The sequence below is a fragment of the Oryctolagus cuniculus genome (genome assembly GCF_964237555.1).
Source record: "Oryctolagus cuniculus chromosome 17 unlocalized genomic scaffold, mOryCun1.1 SUPER_17_unloc_1, whole genome shotgun sequence".
In the NCBI taxonomy this organism is placed as follows: Eukaryota; Metazoa; Chordata; class Mammalia; order Lagomorpha; family Leporidae; genus Oryctolagus; species Oryctolagus cuniculus.
The window spans coordinates 685,384-699,893 of NW_027208202.1; the positions used below are offsets into that span (position 1 = coordinate 685,384).

Below are 14,510 nucleotides of genomic sequence, written 5' to 3' on the forward strand. Positions count from 1 at the left end.
TGGGAAAGGAGTAAAAGATGGCCCATGTCCTTGGGCCCCTGCACCCGCATGGGACACCTGGAAGAAGTTCCTGGCTCCTGGATTCGGATCAGCACAGCATGAACCATTGTGGCCATTTGGGGAGTGAAGCAGTAGATGGAAGACCTCTATCTCTCTACCTTTCCTTCTCTCTCTGTGTAACTCTGACTTTGAAATAAATAAACAAATCTTTAAACAGCAAAAAAAGAATCTATTGCTAAGTAGTATGCTAGTTGCAGAGCTACAGGGAGGAAGAGTGCATTGGAAGAGTGAGAGAGAGGGTGTAACTCTTTTTTTAAACATTTATTTTATTTATTTGAAAGACAGAGTTACAGAGAGAGGTAGAGACAGATAGAGAGGTCTTCCATCTGCTGGTTTACTCCCCAGATGGCTGCAATGCCTGGAGCTGCGCCAATCCAAAGCCAGGATCCAGGAACTTCTTCCTGGTCTCCCAAGTGTGTGCAGAGACCCAAGGATTTTGCCCATCTTCTGCTTTCCTGGGCTACAGCAGAGAGCTGGACTGGAAGAGGAGCAGCCGGGACTAGAACCGGCACCCAGATGAGATGCTGGCACTGCAGTCCAGGGATTTAACCCGCTGCACCACAGCACCAACTCCAAGAGAGAGAGGGTATAACTCCTAAAATGACTTGGATCAAATGCCAAAAGGGGAGCTACTTGTGATACCTTTGGTGCACACAGCAGTGGAGCCAATTGCTAGGAGTTGTGGGGAGTCAGATTTTTCACTGTTACCATAAATAAACCATGTGGACTTGCAAGTCCTAGTCCTCACTCCCAGTAAGAAGTGCCTTATCCCTAGGTAGTTCTAGTATCTGCCAGGTTGCTTTCTATGCAGGATCTCACAGACAGAATATTTTCCTCAGGTGTGAGATTGGATGAGAGAACCTATTAAGGGACTTTTGATCATAAAGAATTTATGTTTAGGCACTGGCACTGTGGCATAGTAGGTTAAACCTCCAGACTGTTCCACTTCCAATCCAGCTCTCTGCTAATAGCTTGGGAAAGCAGTGGAAGACAACCCAAGTACTTGGGCCCTTGCAGCGATATGGGAGACTGGAAGATGCTCCTGGCTCCTGGCTTTGGATCAGCCCATCTCTGGCCATTGTGGCCATTTGGAGAGTGAACCAGTAGATGGAAGACTTCTCTCTGTCTCTCCCTCTCACTGTCTGTAACTCTAACTCTCAAATAAATAAATAAAAATAAATAAAATAAAAAAATTTAAAAAGCACATACTGAAGTCATGAAGAAGGGAAGCTCCTCTGAGCTGGGCTGGTTTGTTATGAATGATGTGACTGTGATAGCCCACCAGACAGCTAGAGAATCAGTCATGCATTCAGCATCATTTATCCTGGATGGGCAGGGAGACTCCTGATAGTAAGATGGAAGATAAGGATTTAGCAATCTGTAGTGTCAAGAAACCCCCAAATCTCTGTGGCCCCTGCTGCCAGACTGAATATCCTCAAATGCCACCCTCCCACTCGGTAGTGGCATGGACTTGATACACTCCCAAACCTCCCTAAACCTTGATTAACCCAGGTGGATGATGTTGAAAATAAAAGCATGTGCCTTAAAGAATCCTGGGTAAAGGTTAAATGAGAAAGCACAGAAAAAGCATTTAGCACAAGGGCCAACATGGTGAATGACAGGCTGACTGGCCCTACCCCTTAGGGTTTCCATGGGCCTCCCACACAGTGATGAGCATCCTGGGGACACAAACCCTCTCTGACAGAGCACCAGGGTGGAAAAGGCATTGTCTTTTTTATTTTTACAGATACAACCTAAGTATTAACACTGCTTTTTCAAGTGGCATTTGTTCCTTTGAAAAACAAGGATCTAAAGTACAGACTTACACTATGAGTAAAAGAGAGATGAGAATGTGTCTCCAGCCTGGTAGTTGCTCTCTCACTCTGCCACTAATAGCTTAGTGCTTACTGAAAGGATTTTCTGTCCAGCGCCGTGGCTCAATAGGCTAACGCTCTGCCTGCGGCACCGACACCCCGGGTTCTAGTCCTGGTCGGGGTGTCAGATTCTGTCCCGGTCGCTCCTCTTCCTGTCCAGCTCTCTGCTGTGGCCCGGGAGTGCAGTGCAGGATGGCCCAAGTGCTTGGGCCCTGCACCCCATGGGAGACCAGGAGAAGCACCTGGCTCCTGCCATCAGATCAGCGTGGTGTGCTGGCAGCAGCAGCCACTGGGGGTGAACCAATGGAAAAAAGGAAGACCTTTCTCTCTGTCTCTCTCTCTCACTGTCCACACTGCCTGTACAAAAAAAAAAAAAAAGAGTTTTCTGTTCTAAACTTCTATAAAAGGAGACTTGTATGACTTCAGTACTGGTTTCAGGTCTAAGAGTCTATGATTCTTATGAGTCTACACTACCTATTTTTGATGCCTACATTTGTATTATTTCCTAGAAATTTTTCTTTTTATGTGTGACCATTAAATCTTGGGGACTTTCCTTTGCATAAACTAATGGTAAGAGCACATACTGGGGGCTGGTGCTGTGGCACAGTGGGTTAAAGCCCTGGCCTGCAGCACCAGCATCCCTTATGGGTGCCGGTTTGAGTCCCAGCAGTTCCATTTCTGATCCAACTCTCTGCTATGGCTTGCAAAAGCAGTAGGAGATGATCCAAGTCCTTGGGCCCCTGCACCCATGTGGGAGACCCAGAAGAAGCTCCTGGTTCCTGGCTTTGGATCAGCACAACTCTGACCATTGCAGCCATTTGGGGAGTGAACCAGCAGATGGAAGACCTCTCTCTCTCTCTCTCTCTCTCTCTGGCTCTAGATCTCTCTGTATCTCTATCTTTCAAATAAGTAAAATAAATCTTTTAAAATAAAAGAGCACAGGGAGCCGGCACTGTGGCACAGTAGGTTAATCCTCTGCCTGCCTCACCAGCGTCCCATATGGGTGCTGGTTCTAGTCCCGGCTGCTCCTCTTCCAATCCAGAAACTCCTGGATCCTGGCTTCGGATCAGCGCAGCTCCAGCCGTTGCTGCCACTTGGGGAGTGAACCAATGGAAGGAAGACTTTTCTCTCTGCCTCTCCCTCTCACTGTCTGTAACTCTACCTCTGAAATAAATAAAAATAAATAAATAAAATTTAAAAAAGAGCACATACTGAAGTCATGAAGAAGGGAAACTCCTCTGAGTTTGTTACTTTGCCATACAAAATTGTCACTTCAAAGCTGTGTAGCTTTAAAATATGAAGTATATCACATTTAGTTAAAATTTATTGCCAAATTTCCATATGCTAGGCACATAGCTGCTACCTCCAATAGAGTAATTTATTCATCCCACTACACACACGTGCATGTGCATGCAAACACACACACCTGCCAGTTAGGTAGTTCTCATTTTATAGTTGGGAATCCAGAGGTTCAAATACACTAAGCAGTTTGTCCAGGTCACACAGTCTGCTGCCAGGTTATAAGCTTGTGTCTGTCAACCCCAACTATCCACTCATCTCCATATTTCTCCCCAAAGGGTTTAACTTTGTGGGTATAATGGTTACTAAGGTAAAGTCAATGTTATGGGAAATGAACTCCCTTTTGAGTTTGACATAAATCATGACAATAATTTCTTTTTCTCCAGTGTTCCAGAGGCACTTTTGTCAGTTACTGGGTCAGATAAGATTCCATTAGGGAAGGACTCTATCCTGACCATTGCACTCCTGAAACTTGGCACAATGGTGACTATAGAAGACATCCAGTCAATAATGTGTGGCATGACTAATATTCAGCATGCAGCTTTATTACTCCTTTCATTTGCCAATCATAGATATTTTACTTATTATGAACAAGGCATTCTGAGACCTTTTCCATGCTTTCCAATAATTTTAATTTAGAGAGAATAAGATATATTTCACAACTGACAAACCATATATTTTTTGCAAATGTAATTATTGCTCCACTCTACCCAAAAGTGTGTTCTTGGCAATAACAAATTAACTTTAGCATTATTTTCATATGGCGTGATTTCTTTAGAAACAAATGGCAGCATGGGTAACTAGTAAAACTGCAGCCTGCAACACTGACATCCCACATGGGTGCTGGTTCGAGTCCTGGCTGCACCACTTCCAATCCAGCTCCCTGCTAATGACCTGGGAAAATCAGCAGAAGATGATGCAAGTGCTTGGGCCCCTGCTTCCTACATGGGAGATCCAGAAGAAGCACCTGGCTTTGGCCTGGCCCAGCCCTGGAAATTGTTGCTGTCTGTATAGTAAACCAGCAGATGGAAGATTTCTCTCTCTCCTCCGCTCTCTAGTTCTCTTTCTCTCTCTGTTGTTCTTTCAAATAAAATAAATAAATCTTTTAAAATGGCCTATTTAATTTCTCAACCTACATATCTATTCTTAAGACTGTTGTTTAAAAAACAACTGAGCAATTTCTTTTGCTAAGTTGACCATCTCTTTCATTGTGTTCTGTCGCTTCCTGTCTTCGTGGAGGAACGACACAGGACCCTGTGCTGTTCTTTTGTCTGCTCGGCCCTCCCTGGGTTTGCTGCTGGTTCTTCCCGGGTTGGCTACCGACCCTTCCACCTCCGTGGAAGGGCGGTTCCCCCTGGCCACTTTCCCCACTTCCGCGGGGGAGTGGCACACCGCCGGCCGGCTCTCTCGGGGGCTGCACAGGTGTTCCCCTTAGATGTTCCTCTTAGATGTTCCCGGTGCATGTTGTCTCTCTCCTCCTTTATAGTCCTTTTCCACCAATCCCAACTCGGCTGCCCACACGCCGAGTATGCTGCTCTCCTCCAATCAGGAGCAGGTCCTGCTGTTTATTGGTTGAACTGGAGGCAGCTGTGTAGAAGCTGCTTCTCCCTTCTCAGCGCCATATTGTGGGAGAGCAGATGCATAGAATAAGTCTTAATTCCAGTAACTTGGTCTAGTCCGAGTTGCTCCCAGTTGCTCCCCACAGTGTTCTTGATAGTATCATGATGCAATGTATTTGTCCACTGTGTCAGAGTTTTCTATAGAAACAGAGGCAATAGAAAAGGCATGTGGGATATACAAGATACATGATTTCAAAGGACTAATGCCTGTGATGTGGGGCCTGCAAAGTAGGAGTGTGCAGGACAGCCGGGCAGGCTGGAAACTCAGGCAGGACAGGATGCTGCAGTCTTGAGGCAGAAATTCTCCTCTTTTAGGGTTATGATTTCTCTCTTAACACTTTCAACTGATAGGACAAGGAACAACCTCATTATTGAGGATCTCTTCTTTACTTCAAATTAGCTGACTGTAAATATTAACAGTCTCTATAAAATCCCTTTGCACAGCCACAGCTAAATGACTGATTGAAAACTGTATATTAATAATGGGGCCAAGATTACACTGAGACAACTTTCAAAGTCCCCTCTTTTTTTTTTTTTTTGACAGGTTCAACGTTGGTTCACCCTCCAATGGCCTGTGCACCGCACTGATCCGAAGCCAGGAGCTAGGTGCTTCTCCTGGTCTCCCATGCGTGTACAGGGCCCAAGGACTTGGGCCATCCTCCACTGCACTCCCGGGCCATAGCAGAGAGCTGGCCTGGAAGAGGGGCAACTGGGACAGAATCCGGTGCCCCGACTGGGAATAGAACCCAGTGTGCCAGCACCACAAGGCGGAGGATTAGCCTATTGAGCCGCGGCGCCAGCCAAAGTCCCCTCTTATAATGTGAGGAAAGTTGACAAAATAGCTATAGTTTTAAATATTTTTGCAAAATGTAAATAACCCCTTTAAAGGATTGCTATGTGAAACCTACAGATTAAATTTGTAAAGGTTTATTTATTTTGAAAGAGTTACAGGAGGAGAGACAGAAATCTTAATTGTCAGCCTAAATTTCCATCCAGTTTAGTAAAATGTCTATGTATCAATCCATATGTTTCCCAGGAACCACCTTTCAATCATTTTGTATCTGCACCTATGAGATAACTTCTTCCCAGAAACCATGGAGAAATCACACTTCTCTTGAGGTTTTCTTCTCTCCAAACTTCTGGGTAAAATGTGGGAAAACGTATTTCTGTGAACTCAGGGAGTGAGGGAGAGTTGGAGAGCTGATGCTTCACGGTTCTGCTGCTTCCTAAGTTCATTCCGCACTCTGCAGACCTCACTTCTTTAGCACTTTGGCCCACCTGAGCTCAGGCTGCTCCTCTTCATTAGGGACACCAACAAAAGTGGCCTCTAGTCAGACAAGGCACCTACTAGGTAAGAAAAAACAATCGTTTGTCTGGGGTATGGTTTGAAATAAAGGAATATTTTTGTAATCTTGGTAAACCATAGCTTTGCTGCTGAGGTACATAATTCTATACATAAATACCCTGCCCTGTTCTAATGCATTGGTTAAATACAGAAAACTGCCTGCAGCACTGTATTACCCAAATTATTAACTGGAGTATTGTATTACTGGAGTGCTTCATTTGACCAAGTTACTATTTTATGTCCAGCTCTCCACAGAGAGACACACTGGGGCACTTCATAGAACTCTGAGATCCGAGGCAAGCTCCTGTGCTCCCCATACTCATGGGTGGATAGAAGCTCCGGCTTCTTAAATTGTGCTTCAACTTTGCGTTACTTTTATTTTTCCTTTATTAAAAATCCTACTTTGATGGAAGTGCTTTTGGAGCCAATGACTCTTCACAGCCCCTAGATGAGAGCTGGCCGAGGCAGCAGCCTCCTTGGAAAGGAGAAAAGCATCCAGGCTTCAGGCTGACGGCTGCACTTAACAGGACCAATTCTGACTCTGCTCCTCACAGGAGTGTTCTGAGCACCAAGCCCCGGGACCCCTACGGAAGAGGGGCCCAGTCGGCCTGCCCTGGCCCCGTGCATGGGACCTGAACACACTGAGGAGTAAGGACCAAGGGAGCTAAAGAGCAGCTTTGTTACTGCCCCGACTAGAGAGGAGGAAGTGGCTTCTCTCTGTGGGTCTCGAGGCCTGACAGAACTCTCCCAGGGGCCAGCAGTCCTGGCCCCAGTGTCCTCTGGTCCCTGGGAGGGGCTCTCAGCTGAGCCTAGGGAACAGGGAGGAGCCCGGTCAGAGCCAGCAGCACCTGCCCGGCTTGGTCTCATGCTACCAGTCAGATCACCAGTGAGTAACAGGGTGGAGAGGCTCCCAGTGGGCCCACATCTGCTCATCTCATGCCCCTGCTTAAAGCCCTCGGTGCTACTGCCTCACCTTAAGGAGAAGGGCCCAGGATGTGCCTGTGCACACCTCTCTCCCACGGCCCACTCCCAGCCTCGCTCCCCACGGCAGCCATGGGAACCTCTGGTGCCTCCTCCTGTTCCCTTCTCGCCCTCTCTTCCGCATGCCTGGCTCCCCTGGCTGTGACCTCTCCATCCGGAGTCCTCAGCTACAAGCCCTTCTCTGTGGAGCTGTCCTTCGCCCTCTCACTCCTTGGCCCGGCACTCCCCACGTCCCCCTTAACCTCCCGGAGCTTCCCCTGCAGTCCCTCCCATCAAGCATCACCGCTTCTCCTGGGCAGGCTTCCCTCCCTCTGACAGCGTGGCAGTGATCCTAGTGCAGCGCCTGGCTCCCTGGGGCCTCTCTGGCGGGGCAGTGAGAAGCAATCACACATGGCTCCCACAAGGAGACTCACTGGGCACTAACGCCGGAGGCCGCTCCGTTGGGACGCAGCCCACGGCTGCCCTTCAGGGCGTCAGCCATCCTGAATGGGCCATTACTTGTGCAGAGGGACTCGTCCACAAGTAGTTAGGGCCATGGGAACAAATAAATGCTGGTTTTCTTTACTTTCTGGAAAAAAAAAAAGTGACTTCTTCTCCGCGCCCTGGCCCCATGCACCGCCACCATGATCGAGCGCCATGTGCCTTTCTCGCTGCTGCACAGCCCCAGCTGGGACCCCTTCCGCGACTGGTACCCGGCGCACAGCCGCCTTTTCAACCAGGCCTTCGGCTGCCGCGACTGCCAGAGGAGTGGGCGCAGTGGCCGGGCTACGTTCAGCTGCTGCCCGCCGCCGAGGCCCCCGCGTGGCCGCGCCCGCCCACAGCCACGTGCTCAACCGGCAGCTCTGCTGCCACGTCTCAGAGATCCGGCACACGGCCAACCGCTGGCTCGTGTCCCTGGATGTGAACCACTTCGCCCCCGAGGAGCTGACGGTCAAGACCAAGGACGGCGTGGTGGAGATCACGGGCAAACACGAAGAGCGACAGGACAAGCACGGCTATATCTCCCGCTGTTTCACCCGGAAGTACACGCTGCCCCCTGGTGTGGACCCCACGCTGGTCTCCTCCTCCCATCCCCTGAGGGTGCTCACCGTGGAAGCCCTGCTGCCCAAGCCGGCCACGCAGTTGGCAGAGATCACCATCCTGGTCACCTTCGAGGCCGGCGCCCTGATCGGCGGCCCGGAAGCCGGAAAGTCCGAGCAGCCTGCGGCCAAGTAGAGCAGCCTCGTGCACCGCCCAGCCCACAGCTCCCACCTGCGTGTCCTTTTGATACCCTGAGAGACAGGGCAGCCCCCTGGCCTGCCCTGTGGTATGGGATGCCAGCGACGGCATGGAGCGGGCACCTGGCCAATGCATCCCCCAAGGCTCAGGCCTCCAGGGCCTATGGGTCCATGACACCTATGCTGAACACCACGTGGACACTGCCACTGCCACCACCAGCTAACGCCACCCCCGAGTCCAACGACGGCCATGCCCATCTCGTGGCCGGTGCGTTCCTTCCACCGCCTTACCCCACCGGCCTGCTTGCAGCCTGCAGGCCTGTGCGCACCAGGCACTTCCCACTGTGCTTCAGCTGCAGCCTCTCCAGGGCCACGCCCTCAGCCTGTGGTCCCTAGGCGCACGTGCCCTGCTGCACTTCCGGCTACAACTGTGGGTCCTGCTGCTGCTGGGCCTCCTGCAAGCCGACTTCCGCCTCAGGAAGGAGCTGCTCCTCTACCGCACCCACGTGACCGTACCACTAGTCAGGGTGCTGGGCTGGCGCTTCACGGTCTTTGCGGGTGCTTCGCTGACAGGACCCATCTTCTCTGGATGGGGCGGGGCAGCTCAGGGCAGTCTCCTTTCCACTGACCACAGCAGCAGTGCTGCCCCAGCTCCTGCACAGGAGAGAAAGGCCTGAGATTCTCCTCGAACAGACACTGTCCCCCGCTGGCTGGCTGCCGTCACCCTGCCTGTGTGCCTGTTCTGGTGCAGTGACCCCTGCCTGTGGTTGCTACTCACCCTGTTTCAGGCGCCCTGTGCTGTGCATACCTGTCCAGTCAGAACTTCCAGAACCTCTATAAGACCTCCCGCTCTAGAGTCCACACCTGGAGATACTTGGCGGTGGAGGCGTGTGTGGCCCAGGAGCCTCAGGGACACACCACACTGACACACAGCTCACCCCACCCTGTCTGCCTGAGCCGTCCTCTAGCTTCCAGACTTCCTCTGTCACCTTGAGACCCACTTGGGTCCCAAATCCCAGCCAGGCTCCAGGGTTGCCTCGGTTTGCTTAGATATGGTCCAGCTTGCAGCCACAGATGCCTGCAGCAGAGGCCAGCCTGCTGGAGCATGGAAGCCCAGGGCACCTGCTGCAGGGCAGTCTGGGAGGACTGAATAGGTGCTCAAAGTCCTCAGTGCGGGTTTTGGGGAGGCAACTCAATTCCTTTGTGGCTTGGTGGGGGTGTGAGTGGCTTTAGTCTTTGGTGTACACCCAGAGTTGACTCTTTCATGTATTGCGCATTTTAAACAGCAAAGATCCCAGAAGTGCCCCCTGGAGGACATGAACAGACCATTTAGAACATCAGTGCATGCCAAGGTTGGGTCTCTGCAAGCCACAGGCTCCCTGCTCCTCTGTCCTGCCCCAAGCACTATTAAACCATTTATGGAGTAAGAAGCAAAATTACAGGGCAGAGACATGGGCATGGAGGATACTTACAGAGAAGGGAACCCCAAACTCTTAGCTCCTGCCTCTCTGCCATGCAGATATGGTGGTCACTGTGGTGCTGTGACAGCCAGTTAGGGACAGGGTGGCCATGTGGGCCTTGGTGGGAAGTGAGACGACCACTGTGCCCAGGCTCCTGCAGAGATACAGGGCCCCAATTCTGAGGGTGGCAAGTAGGTCAACACTGCTTTACCTCACACTCATTCTCACACAGGGGCGGGCAGGAGCACTTGGCCCCTGTGAAACTGCCTTGCCAGGTAGATCAGAGACCTGTGGAGCTGCGAGCATGCCACAGGGAGACACAACAGAGCCAAATTGGACAGAGAAAGTAGCACCTGCCATGCTGTGTGCTGAGCTCTTTGATTCATTGGTGGCTTCTGCGCCTGACCTCCCCATGGGACTGGCTGCCAGGGTTGGTAGAGGAAGTCTGTCTGAGAACCCTGTGGCCAGGCAAGGGCTTCCTTGACTGACCCTAATTGCTGCACAGAATTTTGGCACTAAATTATGCTGTTTCCTTAAAGCTTTATTTTACATTTATTGGTTAACTGTACTCAGAACCACACATTACTTGAGTGAAGGTGGAGAAGCAGGGTGGCGTGCACCTGTGCAGCCTGGAATGTGACCATGGAATTGAGGAGTGACTGTAACTGGTGGTTACTTGTTACATGGTGACACAGCTGCTCAGTCTCAAGTGCCTGTTAAATTGTGAGGTGTCACAGAGTCAAAAACATTATGGGAAAATAAAGAACGTATCTGTCTAGAGTTGATATTGGTATAATATTTTCATTTTTTGATGTAGTCTGATTTATATTTTTATTTATTTTTTAAGATTTATTTAATTATATGAAAGTCAGAGTTACACAGAGAGAGAATGAGAGGCAGAGAGAGAGAGAGGTCTTTCATCCACTGGTTCACTCTCCAACTGGCCACAATGGCCGGAGCTGCGCTGATCCAAAGCCAGTAGCCAGAAGCTTCCTCCAGGTCTTCCCATGTGGGTGCAGGGACTCAAACACTTGGGCCATCTTCTACTGCTTTCCCAGGCCATAGCAGAGAGCTGGATCAGAAGCAGAGCAGTCCAGACTAGAACCAGCGCGAATATGGGATGCCGATACTGAAGGTGGCAGCTTAACCCGCTACACCACAGGGCCAGCTCCTAGTCAAATTTATATCGATCTTTCCTTCTGTCCAGTACATCCACAAAGCTTCACTTAATTTTGTCTTATTTTAAATAGCTAAACATAATTTTTATCTTTTTCTTTGAGGCAGCCTTTGGAGAGAAGACCCTCACGTTAATCTAATTAGGACTCTACTTTTAGTGATTTTGATATTTTGATACTCCTTCTACATTGCTTCTCTCTCCTACTGAATCTTCATCAAGAAAGGACCAACAGGGCCCGGCACTGTGCCTCAGTGCATTAGGCCATGGCCTGAGGTGCTGGCGTCCCTTATGGGTGCTGGTTCCCAGCTGCTCCACTTCTGATCCTGCTCCCTGCCATTGCATCTGCGAAAGGTGCTGAGGATGGCCCAAGTTCTTTTATCCCTGCACCCACGTGTGAGACTGGAAAGAAACTCCTGGCTCCGGGCTCTGGCTGGTCTGCGCCTTGGGCATTTCAGCAATTCTGGCAGTGAACTAGCAGATGGAAGACATCTCTCTCTTTCTCCTTCTCTCTCTCTCTCTCCCTCCCTCTCTGTTCTTCCCTTTGTAACTCTGCCTTTCAAATAAGTCTTAAAAAAATAAAGACCCAGCATTTGCTGAGGTCTGAATTTCTAGTCACTTCTTTATGTTCTCCATTCCCATCTTTTTGAAATAGAATTTCTAGAAGAGTTTGCCAAGCATTTGCTGCCATTTTATGTGGGTGTGGTGGGAGCAGTAAATTTGATGTTGGTTTCACAGATATAAAGATGGAGAGGGATGAAGGCATCAGTGCATCAGAGAAACCTCATTCAACCTACACCCCCACCCCACCCCAGGGGCTCATGTCTCTGCCATTTTCAAAATTAACTGCATCTCTCAAAAGGTTCCTATGCAATTACAGCATTCATCCAAGGGCTCAGTCTTTTCAGTCCCTGTGAATACCATCAAAGGATTTAGATTGTAAAATTAAATGTTAATTCCTCATATTTTTAAAAAAAATATGTAAGTCTTCAGAGAGGCATATGTTTTCCGATGAATAGAAGGGTCTGGTTTACTATTATTTACCCCAAACTGTCTTGATTAGAGGATAAAATTGTTCTCTGACTCTTAATTTGAAAGATGTATATGGAAATGACTTGTACTTTGTATTAGTGTCTTAATATACATGTTTATATATATATGTATATATGCTTTTGCTATCACATATATACATATATTACACACACATATATCTGAGGATACTTCAAAAAATTGTGAGAAAATAGAGTTAAAAGAATTCTGGCACAGGCCTTCTGGCACAGCAAGCTGGACACTACTAGAGACACCTGTATCCAATACTGGAGTGCTGACTGAAGTCCTGGCTACTCTTTTTCTTTCTTCTTTTAAAGATTTATTTATTATTTGAAAGACAGTGCTACAGAGAGGCAGAGGGAGGGAGGGAGGGAGAGAGGGAAGGAGAGAGAGAGAGAGAGAGAGAGAGAGAGAGAGAGGTCTTCCATACAAAGGTTCACTCCCCAGATGGCTGCAATGGATGAGCCTGGCCAGTCTGAAGCCAGGAGCCAGAAGCTTCCTCCAGGTCTTCCCACACAGGTGCAGGAGCCCAAGCACTTGGGCCATCTTCCACTGCTTTCCCAGGCTACAGCAGAGAACTGGATCAGAAGTAAAGCCACCAGGTCTCAAACTGGCACCCATATGGGATTCCAGCAGTGCAGGCGGTGGCTTTACCTGCTATGCCACAGCCCCGGCCCCTGGCTACTCTATTTCTGATTCAGCTCCTTGTTAATGAATCCTGGGAGACAGCAGGTGATGCCAAATACTTGTGCATCTTTCACTCATTTGGGAGACAAGATCATCATCCTGGCTCCTAGCCTTGGCTAGGACCAGCCCTGGCTGTAGCAGACATTTAGGAAGTGAACCAGAGAATAAAAGATCTGTTTCCCCTTCTCTCTTCTCTTTCTCTATCTAACTTGTCAAGTAGCTGAAAATAAACTCCACTGTGAGAGACACTGTGGAAAGTAGCTGAAAATAAACGCCACCAAGAGACTGCTGAAACTCAGGGCTGGTGCTGTGGCATAGCAGGTAAAGCTGCCACCTGCAGTGCTGGCCTCCCATATGGGTGCCAGTTCTAGTCCCAGCTGCTCCACTTCTGATCCAGGTCTCTGCTATGGCCTGGGAAAGCAGCAGAAGATGACCCAAGCCCTTGGGCCCCTACACCCATGTGGGAGACCGGAAGAAACTCCTGGCTCCTGGCTTCAGATTAGTGCAGCTCTAGCTGTTGCAGCCATCTGGGGAGTGAACTATCAGATGGAAGACCTTTCTCTCTCTCACTACCCCTCTCTCTCTCTCTCTCTCTGCCTCTCCTTCTCTGTCTGTGTACTCTGACTTTAAAGTAAATAAATAAATCTTCAAAAAAGAGACTGCTGAAACTCTTAAGAGAGTTTGGTAAAGTTGCAGGATATGAAATCAACACACAAATATCAATACCCTTTGTATACACAGAAAAATGCCATGGCAGAGAAAGAACATGTAAGATCAGTATCATTCACAATAGCTACAAAATATTTCAATACCTTGAAATAAATTTAACCAAGGATGTCAAAGTTCTCTACAATGAAAATTACAATATATTAAAGCAAGAAATCAAAGAAGACACAAAAAAATGGAAGAACCTTCCACCCTTGTAGATTGGAAGAATTAACATAATCAAAATGCCCATACTATCCATAGCAATTTACATATTCAAAGTTATCCTAAAAACAGATAAGCAAAAAAACCCAAAGTAGTCCAAATCAAAGTACCAATGACACTCTTCTCAGATCTACAGGAAACAATGCTAAAATTCATATGGAAGTACAAGAGACCACAGATAGCTAGAGCAATTGTAAATAAGAAAAAAAAGCCAGAGGTATCACAATAACAAACTTCAAGTTATCTTGCAAGGCACTTATGGTCAAAACAAGCCTGGTACAGGCACAGAAATAGACATATAACCAAGGGAACAGAATAGAAACCCCAGAAATCAATCCACACCTCTATAGCCTACTAATCTTTGACAAAGGAACTAAAATTGATCCTTGAAGAAAGGCAGTCTCTCTCTTTCTTTTTTAAAAAAGATTTATTTATTTATATATTCAGCATTACATACAAGAGAAGGAGAGGCAGAGAGAGAGAGAGAGAGAGAGAGAGAGAGGTCTTCCATCTGCTGATTTACTCCCCAATTGGCTGCAATGGCCAGAGCTGCTCCAATCTGAAGGTAGGAGCCAAGAGTTTCCTCTGGGACTCTTTTTTTTTTTAAGTTCCAAGTTTTTTTTTGTAATAATGTTTATTTTTCCTTCATAAGAAATGCTTTCTGAAATGTACTGCAGGTGAACAAATAACAAAATTGACAAATGTTGTAAGCCTTTTAGAGTTAGCTGAACACAAAGATGAAGGCACAATCAAATTTATGCACATTAGTTTTGCTGCTTTCTGTACCTAGCTGCTTGCATGTGTTCAGAACTGC

The 14,510-nt window shown here is 48.3% G+C and overlaps 1 long non-coding RNA gene and 1 pseudogene across 1 annotated transcript in view; one reads left to right on the plus strand and one right to left on the minus strand.

The window, feature by feature from the left end:
* LOC103346842 (uncharacterized) overlaps positions 1 to 14,510 on the minus strand; it is a 399,916-nt gene that overhangs the window by 61,855 nt on the left and 323,551 nt on the right. The window lies entirely within an intron of this gene.
* On the plus strand, positions 7,787 to 10,627 carry LOC138847846 (heat shock protein beta-1 pseudogene; annotated as a pseudogene).